This window comes from Vulpes lagopus, chromosome 10, assembly GCF_018345385.1.
Source record: "Vulpes lagopus strain Blue_001 chromosome 10, ASM1834538v1, whole genome shotgun sequence".
NCBI classification, from domain to species: Eukaryota; Metazoa; Chordata; class Mammalia; order Carnivora; family Canidae; genus Vulpes; species Vulpes lagopus.
In genome coordinates, this window is record NC_054833.1 from 18,651,380 (window position 1) to 18,662,288 (window position 10,909).

General features: G+C 40.0%; 1 non-coding gene across 1 annotated transcript; it reads right to left on the reverse strand.

Annotated features, from left to right (window-relative positions):
• Window positions 1–10,581: 10,581 nt before the first annotated feature.
• On the reverse strand, window positions 10,582–10,689 carry LOC121501052. The gene has a single exon (XR_005990497.1). It is a non-coding gene; the product is annotated as a U6 spliceosomal RNA (small nuclear RNA).
• Between the last annotated feature and the right edge of the window lie 220 nt (window positions 10,690–10,909).

Here is a 10,909-nt window from a genome sequence, read left to right on the forward strand (position 1 = left end):
CAGGGCGTAACCCCGGGGTCCTGGGATCGAGTCCCGCATCAGGCTCCCTGCACGGAGCCTGCTTCTCCCTCTGCCTATGTCTCTGCTTCTCTCTGTGTCTCTCATGAATTAAAAACAAAACAAACCATAAATCTTGATTCTTACCTTGTCAAACAAAGCCGCATTTACAAATAATGTTTTTTAAATATAGACTTTATTTTTTTTTTAGAGCACTTTTGGTTCACAGCAAAATTGAGAGAAGGTACAGAGCTCCCATTACAACCCCACCCCCAAGTGCACGGCCTCCCGCCCTGTCGACACCCTCCCTGATCATCATCTCTAATAATCACCTCTCACAGAACGATCTAAAGGGGCCGAACCATTTTTTTTTTTTACTGAATCTCATGGGGTAACTTGCCTTGTGTATATAGTCACACTCGAACCTGGCAAAAAAATTATGGGAAATGTCTATGCTTGATAAAACCATAATTCAACAAAACTACCAATTTTGCCTCTGTGGCTCCAAATTCTACTCTTTCTCCAAAGAAATCAAACTCTTTAAACCTGTAGCAACATTTTTTGGGGGGGAGCTGGGATTGCTGTTGTGTTTCAAGGGGTTGTCCACATAGATCTTCTGTAACAGGGAGAAAATTCTTTCACCTCTTCAGGACTCAGCACCCATCTCAAATTTGATCCCTTTCCCTTTGGGGCCTGAGTCCTTTTTTTCTTTTCTCTGCTTCTTTGGGGTTGTTATCAGAACCACTAGGTTTGGGGATCCCTGGGTGGCACAGCGGTTTGGCGCCTGCCTTTGGCCCAGGGCGCGATCCTGGAGACCCGGGATCGAATCCCACGTCGGGCTCCCGGTGCATGGAGCCTGCTTCTCCCTCTGCCTATGTCTCTGCCTCTCTCTCTCTCTCTCTGTGACTATCATAAATAAAGAAAAATTAAAATATATATATATATTTAAAAAAAGAACCACTAGGTTTGGCACTTCTTCTCCAATAGCCTGCAACTTAAAATCCATGACCCCCAGGGATGTGCCCACACATCATCTTCGTGTAGAAGAACAAACTTTTCTCTATGCAGTCTACGTATTCACCTTTGCTGTCAACCTTCTGGTACTTCTCAAGTGTTGGTTTTTTTTCTCCCAATGATCGCCCTAAAGTCTGTTTTCTTTCGAATTCCCAGGACCCGGCTGGACATTGTGCATAATCCAGGTAAAGTGCAGTAGTTGCTTCACGCTGCCTTCCACAGGGAAGAATCCGGAGTCCTTCCAGATTGCTAAAAGATGGGAAAGCCCAAGCTGACGTGGTAAGAAGAGAGCTTCAGTTCTAAATTCCTTCCTTGAAGGAACCTGGACTTGCTTCCCTCTTTACTGATCACCATCCCAGGCCGCGTGGTTACAACTACCCAGGCTGGGTGTGATGTAACATGTTCAAACTGAATTACTCCTGACTCCTAATCGTTCATTGCCTTGAGTTTTTTTCTGTCTTGACTCCCTATGTAGACTGGGAGTTCCTGGGAGGAAGAAGCCATCATATTCTTTCTTTCCTTTCCCTCCCCCCATTGCTGAGATACAATTTCAATATAATAAAACTCACCAGTTTGGGGTGTATGATTTGGTAAGTTTTAACAAATGTTTTCAGTCTTGCAGCCAACACTACAATAGTGATATAGAACATTTTCATCATCCTAAGAAGTTTCTTTTGTGCTACTTTACAGTCCCCTCTCCTCACTCCAACCCCTGGCAACCACTGATTTGTCACTATGTGTTACCTCTTCTAGAATTGTATAGAAGTGGAATCACACAGTATACACGCTTTTACCTTTGGCTTCTTTCACTTAACATGCTTGAGATTCGTCCATCGTATACCAGTAGTTCGCTCCTTTTTATGGCCGAGTGGTTTTCCACTGAATGGATAATTTGTCTCTCCATTCACCCGTTGACAGGCACTTCAGTTGTTCTCTGTGTTGGAGCTACCATGAATAAAGCCCCTTGAATTCAATCTAGGAGTGGTCTAGGAGATTGCTGGATTGTAAAAATCGCATTCTGAAAGTTTTCTAAAATGATTGTACAATTACACAGTCCCGTCTAGCAACAAACGAGAATTCTAGTTGTTTGGCATCCTCACCAACGCTCGGTACTATCAGTCTTTTAATTTCAGCCATTCTGGGATGTGTGGAGTTACTTCATTGTGGTTTCATTTCCCTTCGCGATGATGTTGAGTGTCTTTCTTGCGCTTATTTACCATTCATATTATCTTCCTTTGTCAAGTGTCAGATCTTTTGTCCATTTTGGGGCAGTTAAGAGTTCTTTATAGATTCTAGATACGTCCTTGGTCTGCTATATACTTGTGAATACTTACTCCCATTCTGTGGTCTCCCTTAAGTGTCTTGTAAAGAGCAAAAGTTCAATGTGATGAAATCCAACCTAGTGGTTTCCTGCTTTCTCTTTGATGTGTCCTATTTTTTTTTTTTTTTTTAAGATTTGATTCGTTTATTCATGAGAAACACAGAGAAGAGGCAGAGACACAGGCAGAGGGAGAAGCAGGCTCCATGCAGGGAACCTGATATGGGACTCGATCCCAGAACTCCAGGATCATGCCCTGAGTCAAAGGCAGACGCTCAACCGCTGAGCCACCCAGGGATCCCTGATGTGTCCTATTTAAGAAATCTTTGCCTAACCCAAGGTTACAAACAACTTCTGCTATGCTTTCTTTTAGGAATTTTAAACTTTAGCGCTTACATGTAAGTTTATGATTAACTTCAGGTTGATGTTGGTATATTACGGGAGGTAAAACTTGAGGTTCCTTGTGCTTCCTATGGATATCATGTTCCAGCATATTTTGTTGAAAGCACTACCCTCTCCTCATTGAATTGCCTCATCAGCTTGTCAAAAATCAACTTATCAGATATCTGTGCATCTATTTCTTGATTTGTTCCTGTTCTACTCATCTACATTATGTCAATACCACCTGTCCCATTACTGTAACTTCATAATACATCTTGAAATCAGGTAGTGTTAAGTCTTCCAGCTTGCTTCTCTTTCCTCTTAAAATGTTCTGATTCTTTTAAGTCCACTGCATTTCCATATTTTTTTTATTTTTATGTTTTTTAAGATTTATTCATGAGAGACACACAGAGAGAGTCAGAGACATAGGTAGAGGGAGAAGCAGGCTCCCTGTGGGGAGCCCAATGCAGGACTCGATCCCAGGACTCCGGGATCACGCCCTGAGCAGAAGGCAGACACTCAACCACTAAGCCACCCAGGTGCCCCTCTATATAACTTTTTAAAAATCAATTTGCCAATGAAAGAATGGAAGTAGGTCTAGGTAATTTATGTATTTCAAGGAATTTATCCATTTCCTTGAAGTTGTATTTATTGTGTTGCATAGTATTATAACACTCCCCTCCCACCCTAAGCTCATCCATATGATTAACTTTGGCCAATGCTATGTCAGTGGACTTTCTTCTTTTTTTTTTTAGGTTTTATTTTATTTGAGTGGAAGAAAGAGCACACAAGCAGGGGGGAGGGGCAGAGGGAGAATTTATTTATTTGCAGTATCAAGAATATCTTATTTAAATTTTTTAAATCTTTTTTTTAATCTTATTTAAATTTACAGCTTAATGTGATGATGTCTTCTGTAAGCAATTTGGGCAACTTTTTTCCCCCTTCCCCATTGGTAAAAATAATTTCTTTTGGGTTTTTAGGAATGTCTCTAACTGCAGGATGGATGTCATTATTAGTTTCTAGGACTTCCTCTTCGAACAGATGATCTGGTCTCAGGTTATTTGGTAGCCTCCTCTTTTTCAACTGTTGGCAAACTGATTTTATGATATTCCTCCTGCTACCCTTTTAAAAATATATATTAACTCAAGTCCATTTTAAAAATGTACTGGAGGGGATCCCTGGGTGGCGCAGCGGTTTAGTGCCTGCCTTTGGCCCAGGGCACGATCCTGGAGACCCGGGATCGAATCCCACGTTGGACTCCTGGTGCATGGAGCCTGCTTCTCCCTCTGCCTATGTCTCTGTCTCTCTCTCTCTCTCTGTGTGTGTGACTATCATAAATAAAAAAAAATTAAAAAAAAATAAAAATGTACTGGAAGCATGATGATGTAAAGGAAAAGACATGGGCCTCAGAACCAAGTCAGGTAAGATTTTGAACTTCAGTTCTATAGATGAGATTAGATCCATCTGTCTAGATAGAAGCTTGTCAATTTTATCCATCATTAAAAAAAATTTTTTTTTTAAGATTTATTTATTTGAGAGAGAGAGCAAGCATGGGTGGAAGGGGCAGAGAGAGAAACTTTAGCGCTAAGCATGGAACCTGATGCAGGGCTCCATCCCAGGACCCTGAGATCATGATCTGAGCCAAAACCAAAAGTTGGATGCCTAACCGACTGTGCATGAAGGCGCCCCTCATTTTTTAAAAATCTGCTTTTGGTTTCATTTACTTTCTCAGGCTTTTCAGTTTTCTATTTCATTGGTTTCTGTTACTGTTTCCTTCGTTCTGTTTAGTTTGATCTTTCTCTACTGTTTCAGGGTGGGAGCTTAGATCATTAATGTGACACTTCCATCTTTTCTTAGTCAAGCATTTAATATCATAAATGTCCTGAGCACTGCATTAGTTACATCCCACAGATTTTAATATGCTGTTTATGTTGATTCAGTTTAAAATACTAACTTGCCTTATTATTTGGACCTGAATCATTTAGAAGTAGGCTGTTTAATTCCTAAATACTTGAGGATTCTTCAGATATGTTCCGGATTTCTAGTTTAATTCTGTTGTGGTTACTTTATGTGATTTCAATCCTCTCCAGTGCATTGAGTGTTGTTTTATGGTCCAGAATGATCTTGGTCACGATCACAAGTGTGTATGAAAAGAACATTCTGCTAGTTGTCCGGGCAATGTTCTACAAATGTCAGGTTGGTTGACAGTACTGTGCGACTCTTCTCTTTCCTGACGTGCTGTCAGCTTGTGCTATGAATACTAAGGGACAAATGTTGGAATCTCCAACCGTAACTGTGAATTTGCCTTGTCTTCCTTCAGTCTCGTCAATCTTTACCGCAGGTATTTTGAACCTCTTATGACACGTATATTTAGGATTGTTATGTCTTCTTAATGAACTGAATTCTATGACATTTTGAAATGTTCCTCTATCTCTGGGAACATTTGTTTATTGTTCTGAAGCCTACTTTGTAATACAGCTTTTTGGTTAGTGTTAGCATGATACATTCCCCCTTATTTTTATTTGTACCCTCGTATTTAACATGGGTTTCTTATAGACAATGCATGGCTAGGTCTTGCCTTTTTATCCAATTTGACAATCTCTGTCTTTTGAGCGCTTAGAACATTTACATTTAAGGTTTAATAATGTCAATACGGGTGGTTTTAAATCTACCTTCTTGCTGTTTTCTATTTATCTTAATCTGTTTTTTCTCTATCTTCTTCTTTTGGATTGTTTTTTAATGATTCTGTTTCCTCTCTACTATGGCTGATTAGCTATTCCTGTTTTATTTATTTAGTGGCTTCTTGGGGTTTATTATGTACATTCACTTGCCACAGTCTGTATTCAAATATTATGCATATAGAGTGAGGCCCTTACAACAATACACTTCCAATTCTCTTTCTACACTTGTGCTACTGTTGTCTACAGGGAGCTGTAGCTGATTCAAGTGTGTATAACCATGTCCATGATCAGTATTCCCACAATACAGCAGCCTGCACACAGAGCCCACTCTATAGGGTGAAGAGAGAAATGAATACATCCCATGTTAACAATGAGATCACTTGTTTGGAGGAGAGGCCGACTGCACAGTCACCAATTAATCAGAACAGCTACCAACCAGCCATAGCTCTGGAGCAGAGCAATTAATCAACACACCCGCTGGCTCAATTATAACAACTCAAAAGCAAGCTACATAAGAGGAAATTAGCCTCATAAACATACCCAAAAACCCTAAGTAGATTTTGTTTTTTTCCAAGGCCTCCAGCTGTGCTAGACATCAGCCCTTTATTTGCTGGAGCATGGTGGTGCCTAGGAGAGTCAGGAATTTCCATGGCAAAGGCTGGGGAGGCTTGGAACAGCAGTTATTTACCAAGCAGTTTGGAGGTATTTCAGTATTTTTACACTGGACAGCCATTCAGGTGCGTGCCAGCTGTGCATATGCCCTGGAGGTAGATAATGTGAAGCACTCTCCTATATACACTTCTCTATGGAGTCTTCAAGGATATATGGCATATGTGCTAATATTATAGTGGGATAGAGTTCTCCGAGGGCATGAGAGGGGTATCTAGGTTGGTCCCTAAGGAAAGCCAGACATAGGAGGCACAGCAGAAAGAAAACATTCGGAAGTGTGTTACAAATTATAATGGCAGGTATTTAGTACTTGCCATCTACAGGTACTGTGTGGTGCAAGTCACAGTCACTATCTCTAAACCTCACTGCTACCCTTGAGAGCATATTGTTATTCTCAGTCTACAGATGAGGAATTGGAAGCATGGAAAGATTTGCGCCAGGTCACAGTGAAGAGGCAGACATGTATCCTATTCATCCCACTCATCGCCGTGCTCCCTCTGATCAAGGCTATTCCTTCCATTATGTGAAGAATTTGTTACTTACACGGGTTTCATTTGTATTAAATAGTGTCAAGCAACAGCAAATAAAGCCCAGGCTCATGCTTTCTCTCTCTCAATTCCTGAAAGCTGGGATCCCTGGGTGGCGCAGCGGTTTGGCGCCTGCCTTTGGCCCAGGGCGCGATCCTGGAGACCCGGGATCGAATCCCACATCAGGCTCCCGGTGCATGGAGCCTGCTTCTCCCTCTGCCTGTGTCTCTGCCTCTCTCTCTCTCTCTGTATGACTATTATAAATAAATAATAAAATTTAAAAAAAATTCCTGAAAGCTCCCTTTAATTAGCTTTCTCATTCTAGAAGACGAATCATGGCTTGGAGCTGGAGGAACAATATGGGTTACCCAAGCTCCATGATTGTGGGAAACAAGCCTCATAAACATAGTATGCAAGCAACCCAACCCCAAATCCCTTAATTGGTGCCACAAGGTATGATCCTCAGAAGGCAGGCCTCTCCGGAGCCTGCAGTCTTCCTTAATTTGACATTGTCCAGATGGTGTGTGCAGCAACTCTTTAAACTGGAAGTGCCTCCTGCCTTTTAATACTAAAACAGAGGACTAAAAATAAGCTTAGAATTTTATATTCTATTTTATGGATGCATCTTTTCTCTTAGTGAGTGTGGTCTCTTGGATGGGAAACTGACTCAACTTGCTCAGTAAAGATCACAGCTTGCAGCCCCTTGAGCCTGACAAATCTTTCTTTCCTGAAAAGGAGCAACAGGAACTACTGGTCCCAACTCAAAAGCTGTGAGGATTTTCCGTAACAGCAAACTCCCAAGTCTGTGGCCAGCATAGGAAGTACAACCACTAATGTAATAAGTGAGGTTTAGTTTAATAATCAACACACCTATTGGCTCAATTATAACTCAAAAGCAAGCTACATAAAAGGAAATTAGCCTCATAAACATACCCAAAAACCCTAAGCAGATTTTGATGTTTTCATCCTCAATGCAACAAAGCTTCACACAAGAACTCTTGGGACCTTTATGAACTCACTAAACATAAAAAGAAAGCATCCTTAAAGACCGGGGTAAAGACCCTTCACATACTTTTACAGTATTAATACTTTTGTGTGGCCTGATATATAGGTGATTCAAAAATATTTTTCAAAACCAATTTATTATTTTTTTAAGATTTTATTTATTTATTCATGAGAGACACAGAGAGAGAGAGAGAGAGAGGCAGAGACACAGGCAGAGGGATAAGCAGGCTCCGTGCAAGGAGCCCGATTCCGGACTCGATTCCTGGACCCCAGGATCATGTCCTGGGCCAAAAGCAGGCGCCAAACCACTGAGCCACCCAGGGATCCCCCAAAACCAATTTAAAACATTTTATGTAAAATTTACCATTTGACAACTAATTTTCACTAAAAGGCTTGAGATGATTCAATCAGCCTTACTCTAAAGTGGCAAATACTTGGAGATCACTGATCTAATTAAACCTGAGTGATGAGTTTATTTTCCTATTGAACATAATCAGTACTCTGGGCTCTGCACAGCAGCCACCTTGACAACATGTAAATTAAAGTGACCAAGACCAGTCTAAATATTTGAGAAGCTTCCTTAATTTCTTTTTGCTCACAAATACCTCCTCTCTTAAACTTCAGCATAAGCACTGTTCTCCTATGGCAGATGAAAAAAAACCATACCCACAACCTCTTCAAGAGGAGCAAGGGATGGGAGGCAGTAGACGAGGTAGAACAGGTCTGAATTTTTCCTCAGCTGCTTCAACTTCCTTATGTTGGTTAAGATTCCTCCAAGAATCTGGCATTTAACTGTTAAGACATCTTAATTTCAGGATGTACCATGAAATTGATTTTTATGTCTTCATGTGAAATGTAAAGTTGGTCAATGCGATGAACTCTGGTGTATAAACAGTATCAAGATACAAAGTAAGTTCATTTATGGATCTGTTTGAATTTAACTAAATGATAGGTGGAAAAATAAAATGGTAGGATTTTAATTGTTTTATGATTTTATTTATTGGGGGTCAGGGAGCACAACTAGGGGAGCAGCAGAGGGAGAAGCTGCGTCCGTGCTGGGCAGGGTATCAGATGTGGGGCTCAGCCCCCAAACTCTGGGATCATGACCTGAGCAGAAGGCAGATGCTTAACTGACTGAGCCATCCAGGAGCCCTATGTTTGGGGGGATTTTATAAAGCAGTTCAGAGAACGTGGTGGATATGCAGAGATTGTTATGAAATGGCAGACGCTACCATGATGTAAACTCATTCAAAAGTGTACACAGTTAATAAAGGTTTGCATGGGGTGCCTGGCTGGCTCAGTCAATGGAATGTGCGGCTCTTGATCTCAGGGTTGAGCACAAGCCCCATGATGGGTGTAGAGATTACTAAAAAAATAAAATGAAATAAAATCTTTAAAAAAATAAGTCTGTATAGTGGTTAAGAGCAGGGGCTCTAGTTCCAATCTTTGTTGCATTATTTGTATGACGCTGGGAAAATAAGCATTTCTATGCCTAAATTTTCTCATCCATAACATTTATTACCTACATCATTCAAGAAATCATACTAAAAACACTTTGGGGATTCAAAGATAATCACATATATTTTACTTTCAAAAAATGTTTAAACTTAGTTGGAGACAGAAGCAATTAATTATAAGAGGGATGTACAGAAAGAGCATGGACCTTGAGGCCTCCAGTTCCAAGACTCTTTGAGAACTAGAGCAAGTTATTTAGTTCCTGGAGCCTCAATTTCTTTATTTCTAAAATGGTGAAAACCCTAGTCTTCATATCTCAGAGTGTTTCCCTGAGAATTAGATATGTTCAATACAAAGAGCTCATCAAAATCACAGAGATACCACTTTGCAGCCATTAGAAAGGCTATTACCAAACAAAACTAAACAAAACAAACCACCAGGAAGTACCAAGGGCTGCTTAAGGCATGGAGAAAGCGGATTCCTGGGGCACTGCCCACGGAATGAATGTAAAATGTACAGACTCTGTGGAAAACACTGCGGTGGTTTCTCAAAAAAAGAAACATAGCATTACCTTATGACCCAGCGATTCCAATTTTAGGTATACATCCACAAGAACTGAAAACAGAGACTGACTCAAACAGACCTCTACATAGCCACGCTCGAGCAGCATTGTTCCCAATAGGCAAAAGCTGGAAATAACCCAAATGTCCACCAACAGATGAATGGACGAGCAGATAGGGAATATACACACAATGGAATATTATTGCAGCCTTAAAAGAAATGTGTTCTGATACATGCTATGACATGGATGAATCTCGAAAAGACTAAGTAAAATAAGCCAGACACACAAAATATTGTATGATTCCATTTAAATGAGGCCCCTAGAACAGTCAAATTCATAGAGACAGAGAGTGGAGTGGTGGTCATCAAGGGCTGGGGGAAGGGATAAATGAAGAACAACTGCTGTTTAATGGGTAGAGATTCGGTTTGGGATGATGAAAACATTCTGGAAAGGTACATTGGTGATGGTTGTACAATAGGATGAATGTTAATGTCACTGAACTACATGTTTAAAAATGGCTAAAATGGTAAATTTTGTTATGTATACTTTTTAACTATCCTTAGTGCTTTTAAGAGAGTTCAGCAGAAAAAACTGTTTATAGCCAGTAGACTATAAATGCAGGCAAGAAGATACCATCGGAGCTAGAACTTAAAAAATGGGTAAGATGGATAGCAGTTATAGTAATTAATAATATTAGTATTTAATGAATCAAAAATTAGATGTTAAGTGATAGGGTCTTGCAAATGCTTTTGTCAAAATTAAAAATAATAAATTGACAACTACCGTGCTAGGCATAAGGGTTATATTGATAAAAATATAAAACCTGCTCTGGAAAAGCTCAAAATCCAGTGAAGGAGTCTGAAACACAAATAGATAAGCATGGAAAATTAATACATTCAAGGATCAAGCAAAGCCTCTTATGATCTAAATCTACATTTTATTGGATAGTTTGCAGTAGTTGATATTATACTTAAAAATCTGTAAAAAACTCTCGTTACATTTTACACCTCCTCCTTTCACAGGGGCCATGCTAATCTCTGTATGTTCCAATTCTAGTATATGTGCTGTTGAAGCAAGCACGCTGGTTGCATTTTAGATCTGCTTTTCCCACATCATCCTATTTTTCCCTAAGTATCCACACTGCCCCTTCACTTATTTCTCTCTTCTACTAAAAACCCAACTATGCCTTTCAATCTTACTCTTTAGTTTCAGCAGAATCACTAAAATCACATTGAAAAAACAGAATAATAAATTAAGTTACAATATATAAAAATTGCTGATTAATTCAAATGGTTTTGAC